The 14,168-nt window shown below is 40.5% G+C and overlaps 1 long non-coding RNA gene across 1 annotated transcript in view; it reads right to left on the bottom strand.

Moving 5' to 3' along the window:
• LOC133538287 (uncharacterized) overlaps window positions 1-14,168 on the bottom strand; it is a 256,247-nt gene that overhangs the window by 63,843 nt on the left and 178,236 nt on the right. The gene's annotated exons all lie outside the window — the stretch shown is intronic.

Below are 14,168 nucleotides of genomic sequence, written 5' to 3'. Positions count from 1 at the left end.
TGTGGGCGAAGGTGCATGGCATCCGGCCTAATGCGCAGCCTGGGGAAGGAAGACTCACAGCGGCGTATTCACCGCTATTACCCCCCCACACCCCACCCACCAACCTACCGACAAACGCCGCCACAGTTGAGGCTCTCACATTCGGGCTGTCAGCGAGCGAGGAGTGACTCACCGGCTTGCTTGTGAGATGTTCCTTAGGACATGGTCTTCTAATTAGGGTGTGAAAGGAACAATCCAGGCAGCCATGTTGCGTTCTGTCAGATGTAGACGTTTATCCGTTTTTTTTTTTTCTTCCAAAAAGTGTCCTTTTATGTAAGTCTCGCTCCTCCTACGACCCCGGCATCGCCTCCCGCTTGACTCAGGATGTTCTCCCCGCATTCCGCCGCCGTCGTTCCATTATTCACGAGCGGGACCGTGCCTCTTCCTGCCAAAACGCTCCCATAAACACACATCCAATCCTCAAGTCTTAGCTCTGCGGGGGGCATTCCAGAAGTGTTATTTTTCCAACACCCCCCCACCCCCGAACCCCCACCCGCACATTGGAGCACATGCAGACCCGCTAAAGGGCGCCTGAAGTGCACAAAAGATTAAACCGTACATCGCATTCACATCAAATAAGCCCCTTTATTAGGTACAGCATATCCAGTACAAGAACTGAAAAGGATTCTCCGTAATGGTGCTGGTATACTCATAATTAAAAATGCCATTTAAAACATGACATTTAAAATAAGCCACTAAAGTCGCACAAAACTTCCGAGTTCAAGCCCATCATACAAGACCTTACTTCTACAGTATACAGTTGTGATCAAAATTATTCAACCCCTGCACAATTTTGGTGTTTTAGCAAGTTGGACATTTATTCCGTATTTTGTTTATAGTCATAGCAAATAAAGATGTGTCAAATAGACAAATGCAACTTCAATTGTAACACTGTATTTTACAAAATACCAAAAGAGGACATTTTTCTTAATATCTCATTGACAAAATGATTCAACCCCCTAGTTACATGCATCTTTAGTACTTAGTAGAACACCCTTTGGCAGTAATGACATCCTTCAAACGTGATACATAACCGGACACAAGCTTCTTGCAACCATCTACAGGCATTTTAGCCCATTCCTCTTGGGCAAAGGCCTCCAGTTCATTCATATTCTTGGGCTTGTGTGCTGCAACTGCCTTCTTCAAGTCCCACCACAGCTTTTCTATAGGATTTAGGTCTGGCGACTGTGAAGGCCACTCCAGAGTCTTCCAGCCCTTCTTCTGCAACCACTCTGATGTTGATTCGGAGGTATGCTTGGGATCGTTGTCCTGTTGGAAGGTCCAACGTCTCCCAAGCCTCAGCTTAGTCACTGACTTCATGACATTTGCAGCTAATATATCCTGCTAGGAAATAGAATTCATAATGCCTTGAACGCACTGGACATTCCCTGTCCCTGAGGCAGAGAAACAGCCCCAGAGCATGATTGACCCCCCACCATGCTTAACAGTAGGCAAGGTGTTCTTCTCTTTGTAAGCTTCATTTTTTCTCCTCCAGACATAACGTTGATTCATAGGCCCAAAGAGTTCCAGTTTTGTCTCATCCCTCCATAGAACAGTTTCCCAAAACCTTTGGGGTTTGTCCAGATGATTTTTGGCATACTGGAGTCTATTTTTTTCTTGTGCCTGGTAGTCAGAAGTGGGGTGCGCCTGGGAGTTCTGGCATGGAGGCCTTCATCCCGTAGTGCGCGCCTTATTGTCTGGGACGAAACCTGCGTTCCCCCCTCTGCAATGTCCTGTTGTAGTTCCTCAGCTGTTACCCGGGTTTTTTTTTCCCCACTGTACGCACACAGCATCCTCTTTCTACCACGCCCAGGTATTGTTTCCACTGTGCCTTTATCTTTAAACTTGCAAATTATGCTCCCAACTCTGTCTCTTGGAATGTGTAATGTTTTTGCTATTTTCTTATATCCATATCCTTTCTTCTGAAGAGAAATTACCTCCTCTCTTGACTTCTTTGACCACTCCCTGGACTTCACCATGTTGCAAATACACCATTGACCATCTACAAGAAGCTGAGTGTCACAGTCTTTTTCAATCAGTTTAATTGTTGCTCGTTATGGTTCTAATCCCATCTACAGGTGTTTTCAACACCTGATTGAAAAGACCTTATTCAAATTCTGTTCTTAAGAGTTATGACCTTCAAGGTGTTGAATAATTTTGTCAATGAGATATTAAGAAAAATGTCCTTTTTTGGTATTTTGTAAAATACAGTGTTACAATTGAAGTTGCATTTGTCTATTTGACACATCTTTATTTGATATGACTATAAACAAAATACGGAATAAATGTCCAACTTGCTAAAACACCAAAATTGTGTGGGGGTTGAATAATTTTGATCACAACTGTAGCATCATAAGATTGATTCTGGGCATGCGTTATGCTTTTTTTGGCCTCAAAAAGTCTGGAATAGGGTTATAAAGCATACCGGTATTCGTATAATTTGTACCGCGATACTAATGAATCATGTTCGGTACTATACTGCCTCTGAAAAGTACCGGTCCACCACCCCGCCCCCGTCGTGTCATTGCTGGTTTGTGAGCAGATGAGCATGTTCGGCGGCGCACACACACGGAGTACTTACAAGCAGACACAGTGTGTGGACAGAAAAGTGCGAACGGACGCATTTGGGCTTAAAAACTAACGAAAAAGGTAAAGTTCTAACACTGAGATGACCTCAGGAAAAGGTGTTTTAAGACATTTTAAGACTACTTCTAAATCAGTAATCCTCGCCTCCATGGCGACAAAGTAACTTTCATACAAGTATCATTAATACTGCAGGACGAGGAATAGCTAATTGTGCTTCACTACACACCGTCGGTCACCGGCGTCAAAATGTAAACAAACCCCAATGGTGGATCTACACCTGACATCCACTGTAATGATACCAAGTACAAGAGCGTATCTAGTCGATATTTCAACATCTTCTTTTGTTCTTTTTTAAATGTATATTATGTTTATAAACTGGGCACCACGGTGGCAGAGGGGTTAGTGCGTCTGCCTCACAATACGAACGTCTTGAGTAGTCCTAGCTTCAATACCGGGCTCGGGATCTTTCTGTGTGGAGTTTGCATGTTCTCCCCGTGGCTGTGTGGGTTCCCTCCGGGTACTCCGGCTTCCTTCCACCTCTAAAGACATGCACCTGGGGATAGGTTGATTGGCAACACTAAATTGGCCCTAGTGTGTGAATGTGAGTGTGAATGTTGTCTATCTGTGTTGGCCCTGTGATGAGGTGGCGTCTTGTCCAGGTTGTACCCCGCCTTCCGCCCGATTGTAGCTGAGATAGGCACCAGTGCCCCCCGCGACCCCAAAAGGGACAAGCGGTAGAAAACGGATGAATGTTTATAAACTCAGGAAATATGTCCCTGGACACATGAGGACTTGGAATAAGACCAATGTATGATCCTGTAACGACTTGGTATCGGATGGATACCCAAATTTGTGGTATCAATCAAAACTAATGTAAAGTATCAAACAACAGAAGAATAAGTGATTATTACATTTTAACAGAAGTGTAGATAGAACATGTCAAAAAAGAAAGTAAGCAGATAATAACAGTAAATCAGGGGTCTCAGACACGCGGCCCCCAGGCCAATTGCGGCTCGTGAGACGTTATTTTGCGAGTTTTATATGAATGGCGATTGTCAGCGTTGTGTTATTTGGCTCCAAAATGGCTCTTTCAACGTTCTGGGTTGCCTACCCCTGCATTAGTGGAAAAGCAGCAAATGAGTGAAAGCGACAGAGACGTTGCCATGGAGACGAGGGTTTTCTTACGTAATTGGCTGCAGTCACACCGCGACACCTGTCCGTCAGTAATAACAGTCTCCGATAACCTGGACCAAAACAAACCGTTATTAGTTTTTTTTATTGTTTGATTTGTATTGCCTCACACGATGAACACTACATATATTTCTATAGCACTCTGGTAGCCGTCACTTTTTTGCGCTTGCTATCCAGGTACTTTGCCGGCGATTACTTGCCGACCGCCGTGTTGCTCTAGGGAGGAAAAGCGGAACAACATACTTTGGGAAAATAACATTATTCTCCGTGCGTCGGCTTAATACAAAAATATTCCACAACCCCAAACATGTCTTTTTCAAAGCCTGCAGTGAAGACAAAGGTTAGTGATAAGCAAAGACAATTCCAGGAAAAGTGGGAGATGCACTATGTCTTTGTTGAGCACAGGGGCACCCCGACGTGTCTTATTTGAACAGAGAAAGTTGTGGTGCACAAGGGATACAATTTGAAACGTCATTTTACAACTAGACATGCTGAGGAGTATGCAACATTTTTTTTTTAAATATTTTCTTGCGGCCCAGCCTCACCCAGACTGCGTCCATTGGCTCCCAAGTGAATTGAGTTTGAGACCCCTGCAGTATATGACCAAGTGGATTAATAATTAATGCTGTACCACTTGTCCTTATTATTGTTGACTAAATAATAGAATGGAAAATGACACAATATGTTGCTGCGTATGTCAGCAGACTAAATTAGGAGCCTTTGTTTGTTGACTTACTACTAAAAGACAAGTTGTCTTGTAAGTTCACAATTTTATTTAAGGACAAACTTGCAATAATAAACATGTTTAATGTATGCTGAGATGTTTTGTTAAAATAAAGCCAATAATGCAATTTATTGTGGTCCCCTTTATTTAGTAAAGTATCAAAATAATTTTACTACCGGTACCAAATTATTGGTATCGGGACAACACTAGTCTGGATCACCATATATTACACAATTAAAAGTCCCTCTATGGATAAAAGCATCAATATTACATGACTAAATACACATGTGTCAGACTCAAGGCTCAATGAGCCAGATCTCGCCCACCATATCATTTAATATGGCCCCCGAAAGTCTGGAAATAATCTGTGTCAATAAGTACCTTATTTTTAAAACATAAAAAAAAACTAATAATAATGAATAAATACAGATAAATGAAAAAAAGACCCAACATTTTCTTACTAAATGTATTTGTTCTTTTCATTTTGACGGAATAAAATATGTGTGAAATTGCATACCTTTTTAAACTTTAATATTATCCAATATTGCAACATTATATTATCGTACGCTTTCCCAAACAATTTTGTTTGTCAAAATAAAAATAAAAACTTGAATATCTGCTTGGCTTGCTTATGATTCCAGAAGATACCCATCAAATTATACACTGTAAAAAATTGCAATATATGTTATGATAATGTTTCCTATGTTTTTAAATCACATTACTGTAAATTGAAAAAAAATCCATCACTGTTTTTTCTGGTAAAATTATGTCGTAAAATCTACGGTTGTTTTTATGATGTATGACTAGGGGTGTGGGAAAAAATCTATTCGAATACGAATCGTTTATGTTGTGCGATTCAGAATCGATTCTCATTTTTAAAAAAATGATTTTTTTTAATTAAATTTTTTTTTTTTTTTAAATCAATCCAACAAACCACTACACAGCAATACCATAACAATGCAATCCAATTCCAAAACCAAACCTGACCCAGCAACACTCAGAACTGCAATAAACAGAGCAATTGAGAGACACAAACGCGACACAGAACAAACCAAAAGTAATGAAACAAAAATGAATATTATCAACAACAGTATCAATATTAATTTTAATTTCAGCATAGCAGTGATTAAAAATCCCTGACTGACATTATCATTAGACATTTATAAAAATAATAAAAAAGAACAATAGTGTCACAGTGGCTTACACTTGCATCGCATCTCATAAGCTTGACAACACACTGTGTCCAATATTTTCACAAAGATAAAATAAGTCATATTTTTGGTTTGTTTAATAGTTAAAACAAATTTACTTTATTGCAATCAGTTGATAAAACATTGTCCTTTACAATTATAAAAGCTTTTTTTTTTCAAACATCTACTACTCTGCTAGCATGTCAGCAGACTGGGGTAGATCCTGCTGAAATCCGTATTGAATGAATACAGAATCGTTTTGAATCGGAAAAATATCGTTTTTGAATCGAGAATCGAATCAAATGGAAAAAATCGATATATTATCGAATCGTGACCCCAAGAATCGATATTGAATCGAATCGTGGGACACCCAAAGATTCACTGCCCTATGTATGACTGTAAATGGAAAAACAATACCACATTCTTTTACGGTAAAAAAAACAAAACATCATACAGCTCGGTTGCCATAATTAAAAAAAAACAAAAACAAAAAAAACAGTGGTACTGTTTTTCCATTGACAGTAATACAGTATGCCCCACGACCCCAAGAGGGTCAAGCGGTAGAAAATGGATAGATGAATGTTGTAAAAAACACACACTATAATATTTCACAGTAAAATTCTCTAAATTCACTAAGCTGTCAGTTTTTGTCTGTAAAATCAATCAATCAATCAATCAATGTTTATTTATATAGCCCCAAATCACAAATGTCTCAAAGGACTGCACAAATCATTACGACTACAACATACTGTTTTGCAATTTACAGTAATGTGCTGTAAAAAAAACCCTATATATTTTACCTTAAAATCCTGGTGACTTGCCAGGTTTTTTTTTTGACAGAGCCTGCCAATTTTGACATTTCAGCCAATTAAATTAACACAGCTCAGGGAGGGGGAAAACAAACAAAAATAAGAACTCTTTAAAGCATGAAAGCAAATCTGCAGATTTTATATTTTATAGTCCAGGAATTTATAATTTTTATTTTTTTATAATAATCCAACGCAAAGGCAAATTCATATATTATAGGCAGACAAGTGACCCTCTGAGGGCAGCAATAACTCTATTGTGGCCCTCAAAAAAATAACAGTTTTACACCCCTGACTTAATACATTAAAATAACACAAACAATCACTTTGACGACAGAGACAAGGAAAAACTCCCTCTCAGGAAGATCCCTAAAATCTTGACGAGAACTGAGACTACGGAGAAGGTCTAGAACGATAATTGAGTCCGCATGAACAAGCACCTTGGTGAAGAAACCTTGAACAGAAACACTACGGAGCAGTGCATCAACCCTGCATTAGCTTGAATATAAATTATAATTGGCAACAGAGACAAGGAAAAACTTCCTCGAGGTAAGAAACTACGCACACAATTGATTACCTCTTGATTACATGAGCGAGTACTGACTAACCGTACATTACCTCAAACATTACTAAAAAGGAACGCACTAAAGCATTTCGGCGAGGAAAAAAACAACCAATAAAAGAGAAAACTTGAATCATGGAGAAAGTCTTAAACCATACATTACGTAGTATATTGAAAAAAACTAACATGAGCAAGCATTTGGGCGACAGAGTCAAGGAAAAACCCCAAACAAAATTGAGACAATGGGGTGATATACAACCATTATCTACCGCTTAGCTTACAGTATATAAACAATACCAAGCACTTTGACGACAGAGTCAAGGAAGAACTACCTCTAAGAAAGAAACCTCAAACATAACCAAGACTATTCAGTGGGTCCAGAACCATACAATGCCTCATACAATATAGATAATGATCAACAGCAAGCACTTTGGCAACGGAGACAAAGAAAAACTCCCACTACATAAGACATCTCAAACTATTGAGACTACTGTGCGGGTGTCAAACCGTACGTCACCTCATATATCACAGAAAAAAAACAATACCAAGCTCTTTGGCGACAGAGGCAAGAAGAATACCTCTAAGGAAGAAACCTTGACGATAACCGAGACCACTGAGTCGGTCTGGAACCACGTACAATACCTCATACCTCCAAATTATAAGCACTCTGGCGACGGAGGAAAATAAAAACTCCCTCTACAGAAAAAGCCTCAAACATAACCAAGACTATTAAGCGAGTCTAGAACCATACAATATCTCATACATGACAGAAAATGAACAATAACAAGCACTCTAGCAACAGAAGCAAGGAAGAACTACATCCAAGAAAGAAACCTTGACGCTAACCAAGACTATTGAGTGGTTCTCGAACAACACAATACCTCATTCATTAGTAACAAGCACTTTTGTGGCAGACACAAAGAAAAGCTCCTTCTATGAAAGAAGCCTTAAATATAACCATCACTATTGAGCGGGCTGAGAACCATACAATACCTCGTACGATAAAGAAAATTAACAATAACAAGAACTTATGTGTCAGAGGCAAAGATGTTCCTCTACAAAATAAGCCTCAAACATAACCAAGACAATTGAGCGAGTCTAGAACCATACAATACCTCATAGGCTACAGAAATCGAACAATAACAAGGACTTTGGCGACAGAGGCAAAGAAGATTTTCCTCTTCAAAAGAAGCCTCTAACATAACCAAGACTATTGAGCGAGTTTAGAACCATACAATACTTCATATGCTACAGAGAATGAATAATAAGGACTTTGGCGACATAGACAAAGATTTCCCTCTACAAAAGAAGATTGAAACATAACCAAGACTATTGAACGAGTCTAGAACCATACAATACCTCATATGCTACAGAACATGAACTATAACAAGGATTTTGGCGACAGAGGCAAACAAGATTTTCCTCTACAAAAGAAGCCTTAAACATACCCAACACTATTGAGCGATTCTAGAACCATAATATACTTCATACGTTACAGAAAATGAACAATAACAAGGACTTTGGCGACAGAGGCAAAGAAGATTTTCCTCTACAAAAGAAGCCTCAAACATAACCAAGACTATTGGGCGAGCCTAGAACCATAATACCTCATACGCTACAGAAAATGAACTATAACAAGGACTTTGGCGACCGAGGCAAATAAGATTCTCCTCTACAAAAGAAGCCTCAAACACAACCAACACTATTGAGCGATTCTAGAACCATACAATATACACTACAGAAAATGAACTATAACAAGGACTTTGGCGACCGAGGCAAATAAGATTTTCCTCTACAAAAGAAGCCTCAAACATAACCAAGACTATTGGGCGAGCCTAGAACCATACAATACCTAATACGCTACAGAAAATGAACTATAACAAGGACTTTGGCGACCGAGGCAAATAAGATTCTCCTCTACAAAAGAAGTCTCAAACATAACCAAGACTATTGAGCGAGTGTAGAACCAAACTAAACCTCTTACGCTACAGTAAATCAACAATAACAAGCACTTTGGCGACGGAGGCAAGGAAGAACTACATCTAAGGAAGAAACATTGATGATGACCAAGACTATTGAGTAGGTCTCGAACCATACAGTACCTCATACAATACTCGAACCATACAATACCTCATACATAAAATAAACAATGATAAGCACTAGGGGTGTGGGAAAAATTTGATTCAAATACGAATTGAGTCGTTTACCTTGTGCGATTCAGAATCGATTCTCATTTTTAAAAAATGTATTTTTATTTTTATTTTTTATTTTTACATTTTTTTTTTTTATCAATCCAACAAACCTCTACACAGCAATATCATAACAATGCAATCCAACTCTAAAACCAGACCTGACCCAGCAACACTCAGAACTGCAATAAACAGAGCAATTGAGAGGAGACACAAACACGACACAGAACAAACCAAAAGTAGTGAAACAAAAATGAATATTATCAACAACAGTATCAATATTAGTACTAATTTCAGCATAGCAGTGATTAAAAATCCCTCATTGACATTATCATTAAACATTTATAAAAATAATAAGAAATAACAATAGTGTCACAGTGGCTTACACTTGCATCGCATCTCATAAGCTTGACAACACACTGTGTCCAATGTTTTCACAAAGATAAAATAAGTCATATTTTTAGTTTGTTTAATAGTTAAAACAAATTTACATTTTTGCAATCAGTTGATAAAACATTGTCCTTTACAATTGTACAAGCTTTTTTTTTTTTTTTTAATCTACTACTCTGCTAGCATATCAGCAGACTGGGGTAGATCCTGCTGAAATCTTATGTATTGAATGAATACAGAATCGTTTTGAATCGGAAAAATATTGTTTTTGAATCGAGCATTGAATCGAAAAAATCGATATATTATCGAAGCATGACCCCAAGAATCGATATTGAATCGAATCGTGGGACACCCAAAGATTCACAGCCCTGATAAGCACTTTGCCGATGGAGGCAAGGAAAAACTCCCTCAAGGTAACACAATCAAGACTATGGAGTAGGCTTAGAAGAATATATTACTTCATATTTGATAGAAAATCTACTAACGCCCACATGAGCATGCGATGGAGTCGAGGAAAACCAATGAACAACATGAGTCTACAGACTGCACACAGGTTTTTGTTATTCCTGAGAGGCTGTCAAAGGTCTTGGCCATGACGATGAGACCCCAGACCCCCCGCCACCTTCTACTACCACCTCATTTTCCTTCTCTCACTTTTCTTTGTCTTTGCCATTTTCCTTTCCTGCCCCACTTTGACTTCAACCCCCCCGCTTTCCCTCCCCGTCCTCTGACTCCTGACGCCTTGGCAACGCGTCGTCGGCTCGTCTCCCGGAAAGGTTTATGGCAAGCGCTTTCCTCCGTGGCGCCGCTTTACCTTTCGGAGGAGGTGGAAGTTGGTAGAGAGCGGAAGCAGCCCTCTGCGCCTTACCTGAGGGACCATTGCAAGCACGCTGTGTCGTACACATGCTGACTGTAACCGCACGAGTGTGAGCAAGCACAGCTATGGAGCAAGCGGATGGTGGGCGGTGGGGCGGGGGGAAGAGTAGGGGGGGACATTCTGGAGCGGTTACATTCAGCCATATCCACAGGGGGATCAATAAGGAACATCTGGGTCTGGATGGACAGGGCAGCTTTTGTTTGCAGGCAACACATTGGCCTGACACCTCACCCAGATTCTCTTGGCTTTCTCCACCAAAGCCAGGCAAGGACGAACGGATTAAAGGGTGTTGTTGACTCGAAAGGTGTTTTGTTTTTTATTATTGTTATTATTGCGGCATTGCCAAAGCCTTATTTGTTTTCAAAGGTCAAGAGTGCTCGTAAAAATATCACCGTTGCAATTATTGGACAGTGTGTCGCAATTGCAGTCATGGAGGAAACGTTCCAGTCGACAAACTGCCAGATGAGAGTTTTTAACTCCACTCGGCATGAAAACAGGAGAGAACACAAACCGCTCTTTTGTTTTTAGGAATATGTTGTAAAACTGCAAGGCATCGATCATCTGCGAGGCAGGAGGGCTCTGTTTTTAGGAAGCTCCGTGAAAAGGCCGTTCTAAGAGCCTCTATATAACAGGAGGGATCTGCTCAACTGTGAGGCGAGGATCCGTTGCATGATATTAATGCTTAGCTGTTTTTAGGAAGCAACTCTGAAAATGATGCTCAAAGAGCCTTTACATAACACGCGTGCTCTGCTGTTGTTAGGAAAATGCACCTCAAAGAGCCTCTATTACACAAGCTGCTGCAAAACTGTTCAGCAAGGATCCTCAGCATGGCGGTGCTCTGTTGTTTTTAAGAAATTCACTGAAAAATGGCTACCTAACGAGCCTCTACATGACATGAACACTGTTTTCATGGACCAACTGCAAAAACAGTAGTCTGTGATCCACAATATGACTGGAATGTGCTGACGTTTTTAGGGATTTGCTGCAAAACTGTGGGGCAAGGATCCTCAGCATGGCGGAGCTGTTGTTTTTAGGAATCCGCTAAAACATGGCTACCTAACGAGCCTCTACATGACATGAACACTGTTTTTAAGGACCTACTGAAAAACACTGTGATCCTCAATATGACTGGAATGCAATGCCGTTTTTAGGGATTTGCTGAAAAACTGTGGGGCAAGGATCCTCAGCATGGCGGAGCTGTTGTTTTTAGGAATCCGCTGAAACATGGCTACCTAACGAGCCTTTACATGACATGAACACTGTTTTTAAAGACCTACTGAAAAACACTGTGATCCTCAATACGACTGGAATGCACTGCCGTTTTTAGGGATTTGCTGCAAAACTGTGGGGCAAAGATTCTCAGCACGGCAGTGCTCTGTTGTTTTTAAGATATTCACTGAAAAATGGCTACCTAATGAGCCTTTACATGACATTAACACTGTTTGGAAGGACCTAATGCAAAAACACTAGTGTGTGATCCACAATATGACTGGAATGCGCTACCTTTTGTAGGAATTGGCTGCAAAACTGCAAAGATCCACTGCATGACAGGAGGGCTCTGCTGTTGTTAGGAAGCTCCCGCAAAAAGGCCGTTCAAAGAGCCTCTATGTAAACAGGAGGGAAATGCTGAAGAACTGAGGCAAGGATCTGTTGCATGATATTAACGCTTAGCTGTTTTTAGGAAGCAGCTCTGAAAATGATGCTCAAGGAGCCTTTACATAACACGCGTGCTCTGCTGTTGTTAGGAAAATGTGCCTCAAAGAGCCTCTATTAGACAAGCTGCTGCAAAACTGTGAAGCAAGGATCCTCAGCACGGCAGTGCTCTGTTGTTAAGATATTCACTGAAAATGGCTACCTAATGAGCCTTTACATGACATTAACACTGTTTTGAAGGACCTAATGCAAAAACACTAGTGTGTGATCCACAATATGACTGGAATGCGCTGCCTTTTGTAGGAATTCGCTGCAAAACTTTGAGGCGATGATCCTCTTCATGACAGGAATACTTTGCTGTTTTTAGGAAACTCCCGCAAAAAGGCCGTTCAAAGAGCCTCTATGTAAACAAGAGGGATCTGCTGAAGAACTGAGGCAAGGATCCGTTGCATGATAGTAATGCTCAGCTGTTTTTAGGAAGCAGCTCTGAAAATGATGCTCAGAGCCTTTACATGATAGGCGAGTTCTGCTGTTTTTAGGAACATGCGCCTCAAAGAGCCTCTATAAGACAAGCTGCTGCAAAACTGTGGGGCAAGGATCCTCAGCATGGTGGAGCTCTGTTGTTTTTAAGAAATTCACTGAAAAATGGCTACCTGACGAGCTTCTACATGACATTAACACTGTTTTTATGGACCGACTGCAAAAACACTAGTCTGAGATCCTCAATATGACTGGAATGCGCTGACGTTTTTAGGGATGTGTTGCAAAACTGTGGGGCAAAGATCCTCAGCATGGCGGAGCTGTTGTTTTCAGGAATCCGCTGAAACATGGCTATCTAACGAGCCTTTACATGACATGAACACTGTTTTTAAGGACCTATTGAAAAAACACTGTGATCCTCAATATGACTGGAATACGCTGCTGTTCTTTTGGGATTTGCTGCAAAACTGTGGGGTCAGGATCTTCAGCATAGCAGTGCTCGGTTGTTTTTAATACATTTGCTAAAAGATAGCTACCATGAGATTGACACTGTTTTTAAGGACCTACTGCTAAATTACTAGTCTGTGATCCACAAAATGACTGGAATGCGCTGCTGCTTTTAGGAATTTGCTGCAAAACTGAGGCAAAGATCCTCTGCATGACAGGAGGGCTCTGCTGTTTTTAGGAAGCTCCCGCAAAAAGGCAGTTCAAAGAGCCTCTAAGTAAACAGGAGGGATCTGTTAAAGAACTGAGGCAAGGATCCGTTGCATGATAGTAATGCACAGCTGTTTTTAGGAAGCAGCTCTGAAAATTATGCTCAAAGAGCCTTTACATAACAGGCACGCTCTGCTGTTTTTACAAAAATGCACCTCAAAGAGCTTCTATAAGAGAAGCTGCTAAAAAACTGGGGGGCAATGGCGGAGCATGGCGGAGCTCTGTTGTTTTTAAGAAATTGATTGAAAAATGGCTACCTAACGAGTCTCTACATGACATTGACCCTGTTTTTATGGAGCGACTGCAAAAGCACTAGTCTGTGATCCTCAATATGACTGGAATGCGCTGACCTTTTTAGGGATTTGTTGCAAAACTGGGGGGCAAGGATCCTCAGCATGGCGGAGCTGTTGTTTTTAGGAATCCGCTGAAACATGGCTACCTGACAAGCCGTTACATGACATGAACACTGTTTTTAAGGACCTACTGAAAAAACACTGATCCTCAATATGACTGGAACGAGCTGCCGTTTTTAGGGATTTGCTGCAAAACTGTGGGGCAAGGATCCTCAGCATGGCGGTTCTCTGTTGTTTTTAAGATATTTGCTGAAAAATGGCTACCTAACAAGCCACTACATGACATTAACACTGTTTTTAAGGACCTACTGCTAAAACAATAGTCTGTGATCCAAAAAATGACTGGAATGCGCTGCCTTTTGTAGGAATTTGTTCCAAAACTTTGAGGCAAGGATCCTCTGCATGACAGGAGGG

The sequence above is a fragment of the Nerophis ophidion genome, linkage group LG19 (genome assembly GCF_033978795.1).
Source record: "Nerophis ophidion isolate RoL-2023_Sa linkage group LG19, RoL_Noph_v1.0, whole genome shotgun sequence".
NCBI classification, from domain to species: domain Eukaryota; kingdom Metazoa; phylum Chordata; class Actinopteri; order Syngnathiformes; family Syngnathidae; genus Nerophis; species Nerophis ophidion.
Note: the sequence above shows the minus strand (reverse complement) of the source record. Positions and strands in the feature narration are given on the sequence as shown.